The 19,250-nt window shown below is 42.8% G+C and overlaps 1 protein-coding gene across 6 annotated transcripts in view; it reads left to right on the plus strand.

Moving 5' to 3' along the window:
• Window positions 1–518: 518 nt before the first annotated feature.
• The window catches only part of LOC106572085 (extracellular sulfatase Sulf-2-like), a 182,589-nt gene continuing 163,857 nt past the window's right edge, over window positions 519–19,250 (plus strand). For 3 of the 6 annotated variants that reach the window (XM_014145901.3, XM_014145907.3, XM_014145904.2), the window contains exon 1: window positions 519–979. The gene's annotated coding sequence lies outside the window, so the exon portion shown is untranslated. The remainder of the gene's footprint in view (window positions 980–19,250) is intronic. The other 3 variants (XM_014145905.3, XM_014145906.2, XM_014145908.2) reach the window with 1 other exon arrangement.

Consider the following 19,250-nt stretch of genomic DNA (forward strand, 5'->3'; position numbering starts at 1 on the left):
CTCTGTCTGTCTGTGCTATAGTTTTACGGTGTAACATTGCACCCCTGTTCCTCCTTTCCCCTCTCTCTGTCCTCTATTGGCTTACACAGGCCATTAAGCCCAAATCGTACCAGCCACATGAATACAGAGGATCTGAGCCAAGCTCTCCATTTCACCCCCACCTCTCATAAAATGTGCTCCTGTTCCCTTTCTTTCCCTCCCTCCACTCACTCCACTTCTCACTTATAAACTTGTCCCTTTTCCCTCATTCATTTACTTCCTTCTTTCTATTGTTTTGTCTCTGTCTCTGTCCCACCTCCCCCTGTCTCTCTACTTTATCTTTTTCAGTTTCTCTGCTCTCTCTCTCTCCTTCTCTCCATTTCTCTGGCTCCGCCTGCCTCACCAAGGGAAAGTGTTCTGTTTTCAGATTGGGCACAGGAAGGCAGTACAGCCCTCTCCCTATTCACTTCCCCCTCCTCCCTTGCCCTCCCTCCCTCCCTTCTCTCTCTCTCTCTGAGTAAAGCAAAGAGGCAGGCATGTTTCAACAGATGGCTAGGGCTGTCCTGATTCAGCCACGACTCCACACCGCTGTTGGTTCACTGAGAACTCTGTGAGCGAGCTAGAGAGGGAGAGGGAGAAATGTAACTTTGGAGAGAGGGATTTCTTTTTTCTTAATTTGAAACTCCCCCTCCCCTTTCCCTCCTCGTTTCTCTGTGTGTCTATATCAGTGTTTTTTTTTTCATTCTCCGTACATCTGAGAGGGTGGTCAGTCAGCCTGTCAGGCAGCTAGCGAGAGAGAGAGGGGAGCAGAGTAAGAGTAAAACAGAGCAGAAAAAGGACAGAGGACAGACAAGAGATGGAAAGTGCATGGTGATGTGTGACTGATTACCCAGCCCAGAGCAGTGCCCCCTCCTCCAGCAGCTCTACTGGGTCAGTACCCTGGGACAGCACCTGCTTCCCTGACAGACATACACACGCTCAGGACCTGCATCTGTGTGAGGTACAGTGGCTTGCCCTACTTTTCACTTTGCTGACTCTCTCTCCCCCTCTTCCTTGCTTTCACTCTCTCTTTTTTCTGCACTTGCTTCTGCTGGCTGCGCTGATGTAACTGGGCTCTGGGAATTCTAAGGAGGTAGTGTAGCGCAACACAGCTAACCCTCTATGGCTACAGTTACCCCCCCCCCCCCCCCCCCCCTTGTGTCTCTCTGTCTTAAAGGAGCCAGGTTGTTTGTGCTTCATGCTGTCAGTTATTTTCTGGTAAGGTGCATCCTGTTGAGTTTCTTCTAGTTTTGTTATCTCTTTGCTACCTTGCTGATGAGCACGTGGGAGCTTGCATTTGCTGAGGAGCAGTGTTACTAGGGGAAAGGGAGGGACGGTGTTACACCCTGTTCCCCTGCCTGTAGCCTACAGCCACCGGGAAGGAGTGAGAGAGACACGGGAAGAGAAAAGAAGGGAAGGGGAGGTAGTGTTGGGCTGTTGGACAGACTTGAGCTGTCACTCACTATATGCATCAGGTACTGGTTCCCTGTTGAGCAACTCTACAATGGGCTGTGATAGAGGAACACAGTTAATGTTACTTGGATAGTTGAAAGCATATAAATCATTGTTTTTCAAATGGGAACTTTGATAAAGTGGAGATACTTTCCACTTGGAACAGTATGGGAATGTGAAGTGACTAATTTTGTTTTGGTTTTATCCCACTGTTGAAAAAGTATGGAAATATGATTTGTAATTGCCGGGGGGCCCCTTCATTCTGACTGCAACTTTCATCTAACAGTGTAATTATTAAATGTCATATATGCTTTTGCAAAAATAATCATTTGGTTGTGTTTATGAAGGCCTTGGTAAAATTAATACTATTTTTACTGTATTTCAAATAACAATAGCATTTGCATTAGTATGTTACTGTAGCATATACAGTGCATTTCGGAAAGTAGTCAGACCCCTTCCCTTTCACCACATTTTGTTACATTACAGCCTTATTCTAAAATGTATTACATCTTTTTTTCCCTCAATCTATACACAATACCCCAAAATGAAAAAGAAAAAACGTTTTTTTCAAATTTATTTTAGCAAATGTATTACAAATAAAAGAAACTGTCACATTTACACAAGTATTCAGACCCTTTACTCAGTAAATGTGATATTTCTGTTTTATTTGTAGTACATTTGCTAAAATTTCTAAACCTGAAATATCACATTTACAAGTATTCAGTATTCAAGTATTAAGTATTCAGACCCTTTACTCAGTACTTTATTGAAGCACCTGTGGCAGCAATTACAGCCTCGAGTCTTCTTGGCTTTGATGCCACCAGCTTGGATCACCTGTATTTTGGGAGTTTCTCCCATTCTTCTCTGCAGATCCTCTCAAGCTCTGTCAGGTTGGATGGGGCGTGTCACTGCACAGTTATTTTCAGGTCTCAGAGATGTTTAATCAAGTTCAAGTCTGGGCTCTGGCTGGGCCAGTCAAGGACATTCAGAGACTTGTCCCGAAGCCACTCCTACGTTGTCTTGGCTGTGTGCTTAGGGTTGTTGTCCTGTTGGAAGTTGAACCTTCGCCCCAGTCTGAGGTGCTGAGCTCTCTGGAGCAGGTTTTCATCATGATATCTCTGTACTTTGCTCCGTTCATCTTTTCCTCCATCCTGACTAGTCCCCCAGTCCCTGCCGCTGAAAACATCCCCACAGCATGATGCTGTCTCCACCATGCTTCACCGTAGAAATGGTGCCAGGTTTCCTCCAGACGTGGTTCTTGGCATTAAGGCCAAAGAGTTCAATATTGGTTTCATCAGGCCACAGAATCTGTTTTTGATGGTCTGAGAGTCTTTAGGTGCCTTTTGGCAAACTTTACTGAGGAGTGGCTTCCATCTGGCCACTCTACCATAAAGGCCTGATTGGTGGAGTGCTGCAGAGATGTTTGTCCTTCTGGAAGGTTCTCCCATCTCCACAGAGGAACTCTGGAGGTCTGTCAGTGTGACATTTGGGTTCTTGGTCAACTCCCTGACCAAGGCCCTTCTACCCCAATTGCTTAGTTTGACCGGGCAGCCAGCTCTAGGTAGAGTCTTGGTGGTTCCAAACTTCTTCCATTTAAGAATGATGGAGGCCACTGTGTTCTTGGGGACCTTCAATGCTGTAGAAATGTTTTGGTACCCTTCCCCAGATCTCTACCTCGACACAATCCTGTCTCGGAGCTCTATGGACAATTCCTTCGACCTCATGGCTTGATTTTGCTCTGACATGCACTGTAAACATTGGAACGTTTATATAGACAGGTGTGTGCCTTTCAAAATCATGTCCAATCAATTGAATTTACCACAGGTGGACTCCAATCAAGTTGTAGAAACATCTCAAGGATGATCAATGGAAATCTGTGAAATCTGTGAATGTATTGTAATGTTTTTAAAATTGTATAAACTGCCTTAATTTTGCTGGACCCCAGGAAGAGTAGCTGCTGCCTTTAGCAGCAGCTAATGGGGATCCATAATAAATACAAATTGAAACTGGATGCACCTAAGCAAAAAAAATGTTAAGGTCTGAATATTTATCTAAATGAGCTATTTCTGTTTTGTAAAATTTGGAAAAACTTGTTTTCATTTTGTCATTATAGGGGATTGTGTGTAGATTGAGTAAAAATGAAATGTAATACATTTTAGAATAAGGCTGTAACTTAACAAATTGTGGAAAAATTCAAGGGGTTGAGTACTTTCTGAATGTATTGTATGTATGTACAGTGTGTGTGTGTGTGTGTGTGTGTCGTTGGGGTCACTTAGAAATGTCCTTGTTTTTGAAAGAAAGCAATTTTTTGTCCATTAAAATAACATCAAATTGATCAGAAATACAGTGTAGACCTTGTTAATGTTGTAAATGACTGTTGTAGCTGGAAACTGCAGATTTTTTATGGAATATCTACATAGGCGAACAGAGGCCCATTATCAGCAACCATCACTCCTGTGTTTCAATGGCATGTTGTGTTAGCAAATCCAAGTTAATCCTTTTAAAAGGCTAATTGATCACTAGAAAACCCTTTCGCAATTATGTTAGCACAGCTGAAAGCTGTTGTTCTGATTAAAGAAGCAATACAACTAGCTTTCTTTAGACTAGTTGAGTATCTGGAGCATCAGCATTTGTGGGTTCGATTACAGGCTCAAAATGGCCAGAAACAAAGAACTTTCTTCTGAAACTAGTCCATCTATTCTTGTTCTGAGAAATGAAGGCTATGCTATTAATAGTCTATGTAGATATTCAATTAAGAATCAGCCGTTTCCAGCAACAATAGTCATTTACAACATTAACAATGTCTGCTCTGTATTTCTGATCAAATTGATGTTATTTTAATGGACAAAAAATGTGCTTTTCAAAAACAAGAATTTCTAAGTGACCCCAAACATTTGAACGGTAGTGTATGTGTGTGTATATATATATATACACACACACACACACATATATATACAGTACCAGCCAAAAGTTTGGACACACTGCCTCATTCAAGGGTTTTTCTTTATTTTACTATTTTCTACATTGTAGAATAATAGTGAAGACGTCAAAACTATGAAATAACACATATGGAATCATGTAGTAAGCAAAAAAGTGTTAAACAAATCAAAATAAATGTTATATTTTAGATTGACCACCCTTTGCCTTCATGACAGATTGCACACTCTTGGCATTCTCTCAACCAGCTTCATGAGGTAGTTACCTGGAATGCCTGTGCCTTGCTAAAAGTTTCTTTGTGGAATCAATGCGTTGGAGCCAATCAGTTGTGTTGTGACAAGGTAGGGGTGGTATACAGAAGGTAGCCCTATTTGGTAAAAGACCAAGTCCATATTATGGCAAGAACAGCTCAAATAAGCAAATAGAAACGACAGTCCATCATTACTTTAAGACATGAAGGTCAGTCAATCCAGAAAATGTCAAGAACGTTGAAAGTTTCTTCAAGTGCAGTCGCAAAAACCATTCAAGCCCTATGATGAAACTGGCTCTCATGAGGACCGCCACAGGAAAGGAAGACCCAGAGTTACCTTTGCTGCAGAGGATAAGTTTATTAGAGTTAACTGCACTTCAGATTGCAGCCCAAATAAATACTTCCCAGAGTTCAAGTAACAGACACTTCTCAACATCAACTGTTCAGACGAGACTACGTGAATCAGGCCTTCATGGTCGAATTGCTGCAAATAAACCACTATTAAATGACATCAATAAGAAGAAGAGATTTGCTTGGGCCAAGAAACACGAGCAATGGACATTATACTGGTGGAAATCTGTCTTTTGAGATTTTTGGTTCCAACCGCCATGTCTTTGTGAGACGCGGAGTTGGTTATTGGATTATCTCTGCATGTGTGGTTCCCACCCTGAATCATGGAGGTGGAGGTGTGATGGTGTGCTTTGCTGGTGACACTGTCTGTAATTTATTTAGAATTCAAGGCACACTTAACCATCATGGCTACCACAGCATTCTCAAGCGATATGCCATCCGATCTGGTTTATGCTTAGTTGGACTATCATTTGTTTTTCAACAGGACAATGACCTAACACACCTCCAGGCTGTGTAAGGGCTATTTGACCAAGAAGGAGAGTGATGGAGTGCTGCATCTGATGACCTGGCCTACAAAATCACCCAACCTCAACCCAAATGAAATGGTTTGGGATGAGTTGGATCGCAAAGTGAAGGAAAAGTAGCCAACAAGTGCTCAGCATGTGTGGGAACTTCTTCAAGACCGTTGGAAAAGCATTCCTCATGAAGCTGGTTGAGAGAATGCCAAGAGTGTACAAAGCTGTCATCAAGGCTAAGGGTGGCTATTTTGAACAATCTCAAGTATAAAATATATTTTGATTTCTTTAACACTTTTTTGGTTACTACATGATTCCATATGTGTTATGTCATAGTTTTGATGTCTTCACTATTATTCACTATTAGGGGCGGGAATCTGAAAACCAGTCAGTATCTGGTGTGACCACCGTTTTCCTCATGTAGCACGACACATCTCCTTCACTTGGAGTTGATCAGGCTGTTGACTGCGGTTTGTGGAATGTTGTCCCACTCCTCTTCAACGGCTGTCCAAAGTTGAGGGATATTGGTGGGAACTGGAACACGCTGCCGTACGTGGTCGATCCAGAGCATCCCAAACATGCTCAATGAGTGACATGTCTGGTGAGAATACAGGCCATGGAAGAACTGGGAATTTTTGTTTTGATTTCACAAATTATGTACAGATCCTTGCGACATGGGGCCATGCATTATCATACTGAACATGAGGTGATGGATGCAGATGAATGCCATGACAATGGGAGTCAGGATCACATCACGGTATCTCTGTGCATTCAAATGGCCATTGATAAAATGCAATTGTGTTCGTTGTCCATAGCTTATGCCTGCCTGCCCATACCATAACCCCACCACCACTGGGCACTCTGTTCACAATGTTGATCAGCAAACCGCACACGACGACATACACGTGGTCTGCGGTTGTGAGACCGGTTGGGCGTACTGGTAAATTCTCTAAACCGACAGAGGCGTTTGCACTCTCCCTCAAAACGTGAGATATCTGTGTCATTGTGTTGCGTGACAAACTGCACATTTTAGAGTGGCCTTTGATTGTGTAATGATCATGCTGTTTAATCAGATTCTTGATATGCCACACCTGTTATGTGGATGGATTATCTTGGCAAAGGAGAAATGCTCACTAACAGGGATCTAAACATATGCTTTTTGTGCATACGGAACATTTCTGGGATCTTTTATTTCAGCTCATGAAACATGGGACCAACACTTTACATGTTGCGTTTATATTTTTGTTGTGTATGTGATGGGATTTATAGACAAGTCAGAAAATACTTGTCACGTTCGTCGTAAGGACGGGACCAAAGCCCAGCGGGAATGTGTGTACTCATCTTTATTGTGAAGAAAACCAAAATAAACACATCAAAAAACAACGACGAAAAACAGTCCTGTAAGGCACACAGCTTACATACGGAACAACTACCCACCTGTTACGAATCCCTTTGGCCCAGCAGTCTAGGGGGGATGGATACGAGACCCGTAACATAAATCATGCAAATTATAATAGTGATAAAGAACAGTGAGAACCAAAAACCAGACCACTGAAATCTACCGTCAAACTCAAAAGGTTTATTTTAAACACACGGTAAAGGGGTGTGAGAAAAAGGGCTGAGCTGGACCCAAGCAAAGAAACAATAATCAAAAACACCCCTAAGCTAGACTAGCCTATTTCCACAACAACTAGCTAACTAACCAAAAATACAGTGGGTGGTCTGCCCAGTTCTAACTAGGGTATTTAGACAAAGTATTCCTACGGGTAATGTATGCCCATGGGCGACTTGTCTTAGTACCCCCTTTTCCCACCAAACAAACAAACAGGCAACACTAACAAAATAATACTCACAGGTGGGATGGACAAAGTGACATGAAGTTGCAAAACAAAATAGATCAACACAGAGAGCAAGAGATAGCTAGAGCTGGGGACAGAGAGAGCGATTGAGAGAATGAACACAAAGATTGATCTGGGGAGAAAACAACTGACTGGGTTTTTAAACCAAGGGAAAGGGGCTGTGATTGGTTGAGGGAAAAGGAACAGGTGTCTTCTGATTGGGGGAATGATGATGATTGTCACCTGTGAGGGGAGAAGGAGAGAAATGAAATACAAATACAGGACACACCACACACACACACACACACACACACACACACACACACACACACACACACACACACACACACACACACACACACACACACACACACACACACACACACACACACACACGATACCTGTATCCGTAACACCACCAAAAACCCATGGAAAAACACCCCTACTAAATAGGACCTTCAATTAGAGGCAACGAGGAACAACTGCCTCCAATTGAAGGTCAACACAATAAACTAAACATAGAAATAGAAAAACTAGAACAAACATAGAAGTATACTAACATAGAACATTAACCAAAAAACCCAGAAACACATAAAACAAACACCCCCTGCCACGCCCTGACCAAACTATAATAACAAACAACCCCTTTTACTGGTCATGACAATACTTTTTTTTTCAAAGTAAATAGAAAGAAATATGATTTCTATTATTTTTATTTATGACTTCGGTGACAAATGGACCAAGTAACAGGAGTGTTTGTACAGTTTTTCTGCTATTGCCTTGTTTTCGATGTTTAGTCGACCGTGTGCTGTGTTGACTTTGGAAGTCTGACAACTTTTGCTCAGGATGGCCCAGGTTGGCTCAAGTTGTGTTTGCTCTGTCTATTTACACTGGGTTTCTAGATTCACACAGATACATGGGCTGATGCGGCCAGCAGGGTGAGTGGCACGGGGTCCGAGGCTTACCTCAGCCGCTGGAATGCAAACATGTACGGAACCCAACTCTTTCAACATCTGGCTGCACCTGCCTGTCCAGTCAGTAACATACTGATGCTCTGCTCTGGCCGTCTGTGGTCACCGCAGCACAACCACTCAACAGCTCTTCTCCCTCACTTCATTTCCTTATGTCTAGTGTATGGGTAGGATTCCTCTCCATGCGCTTTCCTGTATGGAAAGTTACATTCAGTCAAACAGTTCCAGTGAAGTTAGGGATTTCTTGTTCGATATGTTTTCATTCATTAAGTAGAGCATTGAAACATTCAAGATTTATTTTATATTTTCCTAGCCAATGATGGCCTGGTTTCTTTCCATCACTGCTTCCCTACCAAGATGATGGTCCAGTGCTCCTGTCTCCCCTAACGCTGGTTTCGGGTGTTGTGCTCTGATAATATTAGTCTGGCCATGAGGATGTTTTAGATGTAAGGCCCAGCCAGAGCAATACACCTCGACACTCATGAGGCTGAGGAGAGGGACAGAGAGAAAGAGAGAACTGAATGTGGGTTAGTGTGTGTGCGTACATGTGACATTTACTTATGAGGCACAGCCAGCTCTAAAGCGTGGAAAATCGGCAATAACGTTTTATTAAAACAAAAAGAAGGAGTCTTTGTGTTATGCTGGGAAGGGCATTGATCGGCCTTGGTCAACCACAAAACACAAAAAGGCATGGCCATTTAACACTGATAAGGTTTGAATGTTGATAGTGAACACAGAAGAAGGCAAGTCTCAGTTCTGTAGGGTGAGAAACCAAACAAAGATAGCAGTCCAGGATTACAGTATGACTGGTTATAGTATGTTAATTCAAACACCATGATATATCATAATGTCTGTAATATAAGAGTCCTGCAGTGAAAATAAAAAAGTCCTAGATTTTTCTATTTCTCTAAAGGCTCCATTATATTTCCAGAGAATAAACCAGTCAAGTGGAAAGACGTCTTGTCATCAGTCTCGGACCCAAGGTTGCTTCTTCCTCTATGACAGGTGTTTAACCTTTGAACCCATTACATTGTGAGAAGTTTGTTGTGGCATGAGGGTTTATTGATCCACAGACTCAGCTGATGTATGCACAATATAGCAACACACACACGCGCGCGTGCGCACACAGCCACGCACAATCATGCACGCTGTGCACTTTTCTGTTCAAGCTCCATGAATCTGCCTACACCCGCCACCTGCTTCCCACATCAAAGAGCAATTAGAGCATAACAACATTGACAACAGTATTTTACCAGTAAGTTGGTATTTGTCCTCTCTGACTCTCTTTGTCTATAGTTTTCCTGTTATTCACCAGCTTGTGACTGTCTGCTTTGTTCCACTTGCTGCTCCAGTGGCTTCAGTGTACTCTGCATTGCTACATCAGATAGCTTACTCAACTAACATGAAGCATCCAGAGACTGCATTCGAATACGAGAGCAAATAGCATGGCACTGTGCACAAAGCATTTAGATAAAAGTCGTAAAGCATCAGATAAAGTTTCTGCATGCGTTACTTGCTTAAGGCAATACTGTGTATGACTGTAGGCTTCTATCTACTATAAGGGCTTCCAGAATGTGGGTGTCTGGGTGTGTTTGTGTGGGATTGTGTGTGAACTCAGTGGAGCGCATGTGTTTCAACTAGACAGTCACGGGGAGCGCCGGGGGGGGGGGGGGGGGGTGGAGTCTAGGGGCTACTTCTGGGAGAGGCCCTCTTCACTCAGCAGCCAGATTCTTTAGTGGGGTGGGTGATGTTCACGTCTTAGGCACTAGTGGTGTGCGGGTAAGCAGTTTGTTCACCTGCACCCGCCCAGAATGCTAATAACCCATCCGCAACTGCCCAACTAGATGTGAAAATCTGAGGCCCACACCTAACCCTAACACGCAAATATAGACAATGTTCTATAAGCTACAGTCAATGACTGAGGAATGATTTTTTTTGACAGGGGGTGCAGGATTTATTCTGTGTGCCTGATTTAGATATGTTTCTGCTTATAATTTACGACATTTTGGTAGGCTATTTGTTAGTCAACTTGTCTATAATTAGAAACATGCAGCTTCTGTTCTGTCATTATATGATGCCCTAGAGAACTAAACAAACCCCTGGTCAACAGAATAATGTCATAGATTGATAGAATGAATGCTTCAATCTAGTTGACATCTGTAAAGTTTCTCTGTCATCTTTCGCAGAGCAAAGAGACTGGGGAGACTTAGGGACTGGGGAGAAAATACAATAAAGCAAATGTCTAAATGACATCAGTTTGACCAGTTGTAAGAAAAAAGAAAGCTGTGAAAACGACCCAATGTGTTTCTGATAAGATGTCAGTTCAGCTTCGATGCATATTTCATGTGGTTGAAATACTATCAGCTTTTATTGTGCTTTTATGATGAAGACCGCACCTCTACAGATGGTATTTAACTGAGCATTGCATTCTCTCAAGATGCACAAATAAATACATAATATTTCTCCACTCCAGTTCCCAAGTCCAAATTTTACTTATGTTTGGTGTATAATTTTACTGCAAGAAATGCTTAGTTATGCAGGAGCAATTATTAAGGCTATGTGAGAGGTTGTAGATCTACAGTCAGGGTCCAGATTTCAGTTTCCATTTAACTCAAAACAGTAGGCTGCATTTCCCTTGACGTGCCATCGAATCAAATCAAAGTTTATTTGTCACGTGCGCTGAATACAACAGGTGTAGACCTTACAGTGAAATGCTTATTTACAGGCTCTAACCAATAGTGCAAAAATGGTATTAGGTGAACAATAGGTAAGTAAAGAAATAAAAACAACAGTAAAAAGACAGTGAAAAATAACAGTAGCGAGGCTATATACAGTAGCAGGCTATAAAAATAGCGAGGCTACATACAGACACCGGTTAGTCGGGCTGATTGAGGTAGTATGTACATGTAGATATGGTTAAAGTGACTATGCATATATGATGAACAGAGAGTAGCAGTAGCGTAAAAGAGGGGTTGGAGGGTGGATGGTGGCGGGACACAATTCAGATAGCCCGGTTAGCCAATGTTCGGGAGCACTGGTTGGTCGGGCCAATTGAGGTAGTATGTATATGAATGTATAGTTAGAGTACCTATGCATATATGATAAACAGAGAGTAGCAGCAGCGTAAAAGAGGGGGGGGGGGGCAAACAGTGAAAATAGTCCTGGTAGCCATTTGATTACCTGTTCAGGAGTCTTATGGCTTGGGTGTAAAAACTGTTGAGAAGCCTTTTGGTCCTAGACTTGGCACTCCGGTACCGCTTGCCATGCGGTAGTAGAGAGAACAGTCTATGACTGGGGTGGCTGTGGTCTTTGACAATTTTTAGGGCCTTCCTCTGACACCGCCTGGTGTAGAGGTCCTGGATGGCAGGCAGCTTAGCCCCAGTAATGTACTGGGCCGTTCACTCTACCCTCTGTAGTGACTTGCAGTCGGACGCCGAGCAGTTGCCGTACCAGGCAGTGATGCAACCAGTCAGGATGCTCTCGATGTTGCAGCTGTAGAACCTTTTTAGGATCTCAGGACCCATGTCAAATCTATTTAGTTTCCTGAGCGGGAATAGGCTTTGTCATGCCCTCTTCACGATTGTCTTGGTGTGTTTGGACCATTCTAGTTTGTTGGTGATGTGGACACCAAGGAACTTGAAGCTCTCAACCTGCTCCACTACAGCCCCTCGATGAGAATGGGGGTGTGCTCGGTCCTCCTTTCCTGTAGTCCACAATCATCTCCTTAGTCTTGGTTACGTTGAGGGATAGGTTGTTATTCTGGCACCACCCGGCCAGGTCTCTGACCTCCTCCCTATAGGCTGTCTCGTCATTGTCGGTGATCAGACCTACCACTGTTGTGTCGTCTGCAAACGTAATGATGGTGTTGGAGTCGTGGCTGAATATGCAGTCATGGGTGAACAGGAGTACAGGAGGGGACTGAGCATGCACCCCTGGGGGGCTCCAGTGTTGAGGATCAGCGTGACAGATGTGTTGCTACCTACTCTCACCACCTGGCGGCATCCCGTCAGTAAGTCCAGGATCCAGTTGCAGAGGGAGGTGTTTAGTCCCAGGATCCTTAGCTTAGGGATGAGCTTTGAGGGTACTATGGTGTTGAGCGCTGAGCTGTAGTCAATGAATAGCATTCTCACATAGGTGTTCCTTTTGTCCAGGTGGGAAAGGGCAGTGTGGAGTGCAATAGAGATTGCATCATCTGTGGATCGGTTTGGGCGGTATGCAAATCGGAGTGGGTCTAGGGTTTCTGGGATAATGGTGTAGATGTGAGCCATTACCAGCCTTTCAAAGCACTTCATGGCTACGGACGTGAGTGCTACGGGTCTGTAGTCATTTAGGCAGGTTGCCTTCTTGGGCACAGGGACTATGGTGGTCTGCTTGAAACATGTTGGTATTACAGACTCAATCAGGGACATGTTGAAAATGTCAGTGAAGACACCTGCCAGTTGGTCAGCACAAGCCCGGAGCACACATCCTGGTCATCCTTCTCGCCCCTCAAATAGGCCATAGGCCATAGGCCTATTTGAAGTCCCGTCTTGTGACTGTCTAATTTGTACAGTGCTTCACAATCATCTTACATAACATAGCTGGCACTGCTATTATCTTCTTTTACCTCTTCAACAAATCTTTTCCAAACATTACTTTTCTGGCCCTCCCTTCTCTTTATTTTCAACTCTCCTTTCGCAGCTTTTCTCTTATTGAATTCAACTTCGACAATGTCCTTTTTGCCTCAGTGGATTAACGTAAACTTTTCTGCCCTTTCCCAAAAGCAATATTTGGCGATTGGCTGTGTATGCTATTTGGCCTACAGTTAAGCCCTAAAGCTTAGGTTTACGCACTAATACCAGATAGCCTACAAAAAAATTAAAGAAAAAACTCTATGTACCCTATATAAATTGCACAATAATTATACATTTCTACATTTTTTAAAGCCACTCGCCCGCCCTTCAGCCACACAATGACCCTAAACCCACCTGCCCGGCGGATATGACCACGGGGACTGCAGGCTATGAGTCAACCCGCACATCACTATTATTCACGTTATTTCTTTGTGTTGAGGCCCAGCAAACATGCACTGGTGCACAAAGATACGCATTGATAAACTGACGCACACGATCAAACTCAAACATACAGTATACACACATACATGCAGGTGTGCACAAAGATACACACACACACTCGCAAATCATACATAATGTGAACAAACATGGATAAACACCCAGCATGGCTCGTACAGTCTGCTCATGGGTTGATGATTATCCTCTGATCCATTTAATCTTGTTCATGTTGCACCACCTCTTCATCGATCACTAACTCGCATCTGGGTTGATCCCCTGCCTTCTCAATTTTCATTCGATTTTCTTTGTCCACGTGTGTCAAAGCGACTGGATAAAATCTATATTGTCTGTTATTGGATTTAAAGTGAGCATGTTGAGCTGCTGTGATGGAATTCAATTCACAAATCAAATCAAATTGTATTGGTTGCATACACATATTTAGCCGGTGTTATTGCCGTGTAGCGAAATGCTTGTTTTCCTAGCTCCAACAGTGCAGTAATATCTAACAATATACTACAATATACACAAATATAAAAAGTAAAGGAATGTAGTTTGGACACACCTATTCATTCCATGGATTTTATTTATTTGTACTATTCTCTACATTGTGGAATAATAGTGAAGACATCAACACTATGAAATAACACATATGGAATCATGTAGTAAGCAAAAAAGTGTTAAACAAATCAAAATATATTTTATATTTGAGATTCTTCAAGGTAGCCACCCTTTGCCTTGATGACAGCTTTGCACACTCTTGGCATTCTCTCAACCAGTTTCACCTGGAATGCTTTTCCAACAGTATTAAAGGAGTTCCCACATATGCTGAACACTTGTTGGCTGCTTTTTCTTCACTCTGCGGTCCAACTCATTCCAAACCCTCTCAATTGGGTTGAGGTCGGGTGATTGTGGAGGCCAGGTCATCTGATGCAGCACTCCATCACTCTCCTTCTTGGTCAAATAGCCCTTACACAGCCTGGAGGTGTGTTAGGTCGTTGTCCTGTTGAAAAACAAATGATAGTCCCTGTAAGCGCAAACCAGATGGGATTGCATATCGCTGCAGAATGCTGTGATAGCCATGCTGGTTAAGTGTGCCTTGAATTCTAAATAAATCACCAACTATATATATATATATATGAGAGAGAGAGAGAGAGAGAGAGAGAGAGAGAGAGAGAGAGAGAGAGTACTGAGAACCTAGCTGGCTGTATGGATGGGGACAGTATATCTGGAGAGAGCCATGATTCCGTGAAACAGAGTTGTTACAGTCCCTGTTTTCTCTCTGGAAGGAGATCCTCGCCCTGAGCTCGTCTACTTTATTGTCCAGGGACTGAACATAAGCAAGTAATATACTCGGAACCGGTGGATGGTATGCATGCCTCCTGAGTCACACTAAAAGTCCACTCCGAATAACTCTTCTCAGCTGCCGGCGTCTTGGAGCAGCCTCTGGGATAAGTGGAATTGCCTTGGGGGGTACCAACAAAAGATCCAATTCAGGAAAGTCGTAATTCTGGTTGAAATGCTGTTGCGTTACCATCGCTCTAATATCCAAAAGTTCTTGCCGGCTGTATGTAATAATGCAAAAAACTTTCTGAGCTAATAAAGTGACAAATAAAAAAATAAAAAATAACAAGTACTGCAAATTCGCTTAGGAGACAGGAACCAGGCGACCATGTCTATCGGCGCCATCTTATTCATTGGGAAACCCTGCACTAAAGGGAACAAACTCGGTCCTGGGGACCCCAAGAGGTGCACATTTTGTTTTTTTTCCCTAAGACTACACAGCAGCTTCAAATAATCAACTAATCATCAAGCTTTGATAATTTGAATCAGCTGTGTAGTGTTAGGGCAAAAGCCAAAACCTGCACCTTCCCCAGGGAAACGTTGCTTTAGTGAAATGAAAAATCCTTGTAGTTTGGGCCTATTCATCTATATTGAAGAATAATATCATATAAACGCAACAAATTTTTCCAAATTGTCTTAATCAATTATTAAAATATATATATATATATATTTCAACTATACATATATATATATATATATACTGCTCAAAAAAATAAAGGGAACACTTAAACAACACAATGTAACTCCAAGTCAATCACACTTCTGTGAAATCAAACTGTCCACTTAGGAAGCAACACTGATTGACAATAAATTTCACATGCTGTTGTGCAAATGGAATAGACAACAGGTGGAAATTATAGGCAATAAGCAAGACACCCCCAATAAAGGAGTGGTTGTGCAGGTGGGGACCACAGACCACTTCTCAGTTCCTATGCTTCCTGGCTGATGTTTTGGTCACTTTTGAATGCTGGCGGTGCTTTCACTCTAGTGGTAGCATGAGACGGAGTCTACAACTCACACAAGTGGCTCAGGTAGTGCAGCTCATCCAGGATAGCACATCAATGCGAGCTGTGGCAAGAAGGTTTGCTGTGTCTGTCAACGTAGTGTCCAGAGCATGGAGGCGCTACCAGGAGACAGGCCAGTACATCAGGAGACGTGGAGGAGGCCGTAGGAGGGCAACAACCCAGCAGCAGGACCGCTACCTCCGCCTGTGTGCAAGGAGGAGCAGGAGGAGCACTGCCAGAGCCCTGCAAAATGACATCCAGCAGGCCACAAATGTGCATGTGTCTGCTCAAACGGTCAGAAACAGACTCCATAAGGGTGGTATGAGGGCCCGACGTCCACAGGTGGGGTTGTGCTTACAGCCCAACACCGTGTAGGACGTTTGGCATTTGCCAGAGAACACCAAGATTGGCAAATTCGCCACTGGCGCCCTGTGCTCTTCACAGATGAAAGCAGGTTCACACTGAGCACATGTGACAGACGTGACAGAGTCTGGAGACGCCGTGGAGAACGTTCTGCTGCCTGCAACATCCTCCAGCATGACCAGTTTGGCGGTGGGTCAGTCATGGTGTGGGGTGGCATTTCTTTGGGGGGCCGCACAGCCCTCCATGTGCTCGCCAGAGGTAGCCTGACTGCCATTAGGTACCGAGATGAGATCCTCATACCGCTTGTAAGACCATATGCTGGTGCGGTTGGCCCTGGGTTCCTCCTAATGCAAGACAATGCTAGACCTCATGTGGCTGGAGTGTGTCAGCAGTTCCTGCAAGAGGAAGGCATTGATGCAATGGACTGGTCCGCCCGTTCCCCAGACCTGAATCCTATTGAGCACATCTGGGACATCATGTCTTGCTCCATCCACCAACGCCACGTTGCACCACAGACTGTCCAGGAGTTGGCGGATGCTTTAGTCCAGGTCTGGGAGGAGATCCCTCAGGAGACCATCCGCCACCTCATCAGGAGCATGCCCAGGCGTTGTAGGGAGGTCATACAGGCACGTGGAGGCCACACACACTACGGAGCCTCATTTTGACTTGTTTTAAGGACATTACATCAAAGTTGGATCAGCCTGTAGTGTGGTTTTCCACTTTAATTTTGAGTGGGACTCCAAATCCAGACCTCCATGGGTTGATAAATTGGATTTCCATTGATTATTTTTGTGTGATTTTGTTGTCAGCACATTCAACTATGTAAAGAATAAAGTATTTAATAAGATTATTTCATTCATTCAGATCTAGGTTGTGTTATTTTAGTGTTCCCTTTATTTTTTGAGCAGTGTATATACACACACAGTATATATATATATATATATATATATATATTATTATTATTCTTTTATTTTTTTTATTTTTTTTAACCCCTCCACCACTCCCCCTCTTTGGAGGACAAATATCTTAGCTTTTTTACAGCTTTTTTGCTACATATACATGCATTTTCCATATATATTTTCCATATATATTTTGCTTACACATTTTATATACATGGTACTTTTATATACAGTTGAAGTCGGAAGTTTACATACACTTAGGTTGGAATCATTAAAACTCGTTTTTCAACCACTCCACACATTTCTTGCTAACAAACTCTAGTTTTGGCAAGTCGCTTAGGACATCTACTTTGTGCATGACACAAGTAATTTTTCCAACAATTGTTTACGGACAGATTATTTCACTTATAATTCACTGTATCACAATTCCAGTGGGCCAGAAGTTTACATACACTAAGTTCACTGTGCCTTTAAACAGCTTGGAAAATTCCAGAAAATGATGTCATGGCTTTAGAAGCGTTTGATAGGCTAATTGACATCATTTGAGTCAATTGGAGGTGAACCTGTGGATGTATTTCAAGGCCTACCTTCAAACTCAGTGCCTCTTTGCTTGGCATCATGGGAAAATCAAAAGAAATCAGCCAAGACCTCAGAAAAAAAATTGGAAACCTCCACAAATCTGGTTCACCCTTGGGTGAAATTTCCAAACGCTTGAAGGTACCACGTTCATTTGTACAAACAATAGTACCCAAGTATAAACACCATGGGACCACGCAGCTGTCAAACCACTCAGGAAGGAGACGCGTTCTGTTTCCTAGAGATGAACGCACTTTGGTGCAAAAAGTGCAAATCAATCCCAGAATAACAGCAAAGGACCTTGTGAAGATGCTGGAGGAAACAGGTACAAAAGTATCTATATCCACAGTAAAACGAGTCCTATATCGACATAACCTGAAAGGCCGCTCAGCAAGGAAGAAGCCACTGCTCCAAAAACAGCCATAAAAAAGCCAGACTACGGTTTGCAACTGCACATGGGGACAAAGATCGTACTTTTTGGAGAAATGTCCTCTGGTCTGATGAAACAAAAAGAACAAAAAGAACTGATGAAACAAAAAGAACAAACAAAAGAACAAAAAGAACTGTTTGGCCATAATGACCATCATTATGTTTGGAGGAAAAAGGGGGAAGCTTGCAAGCCGAAGAACACCATCCCAACCATGAAGCACAGCGGTGGCAGCATCATGTGGGGGTGCTTTGCTGCAGGAGGGACTGGTGCGCTTCACAAAATAGATGGCATCATGAGGTAGGAAACTTATGTGGATATATTGAAGCAACATCTCAAGACATCAGTCAGGAAGTTAAAGATTGGTCGCAAATGGGTCTTCCAAATGGACAATGACGCCAAGCATAGTTCCAAAGTTGTGGCAAAATGGCTTAAGGACAACAAAGTCAAGGTATTGGAGAGGCCATCACAAAGCCCTGACCTCAATCCTATAGAAAATTTGTGGGCAGAACTGAAAAAGTGTGTGCGAGCAAGGAGGCCTACAAACCTGACTCAGTTACACCAGCTCTGTCAGGGGGAATGGGCCAAAATTCACCCAACTTATTGTGGGAAGCTTGTGAAAGGCTACATTTAACGTTTGACCCAAGTTAAACAATTTAAAGGCAATGCTACCAAATACTAATTGAGTGTATGTAAACTTCTGACCCACTGGGAATATGATGAAAGAAATAAAAGCTGAAATAAATCATTCTCTCTACTGTTATTCTGACATTTCACATTCTTAAAATAAAGTGGTGATCCTAACTGACCTAAAACAGGGAATTTTTACTAGGATTAAATGTCAGGAATGGTGAAAAACTGAGTTTAAATGTATGTGGCTAAGGTGTATGTAAACCTCCGACTTCAACTGTAAGCAGTCACATAACAATAATGTATTACCAAACATAAGCTCTTTAATCCTAAACATCTCAGCCACTCTCAGCGAATCCCACCTATCAACATAGACCACCCTTGCTTGGTTTCCATGTGCCATATTTTTTCAATTGTGCTATGATGTTTTACCAAATTGTTAAAACTTTCTAATTGTATATTATCCATAGATAGTGAGCTAAAGATGAAAACCTTTCCTACAAGTATTATTATTTCTTTGACTATGGCTTTCCAAATCACCCAACACTACTATTTTTAAGGTTCATTTTAAGTGCATGTTGTGATTTTTTAACCATTCCTGAACCTGAGACCAGAAACAAGCTACAT

The sequence above is a fragment of the Salmo salar genome, chromosome 15 (assembly GCF_965601325.2).
Source record: "Salmo salar chromosome 15, fSalSal1, whole genome shotgun sequence".
NCBI classification, from domain to species: Eukaryota; Metazoa; Chordata; class Actinopteri; order Salmoniformes; family Salmonidae; genus Salmo; species Salmo salar.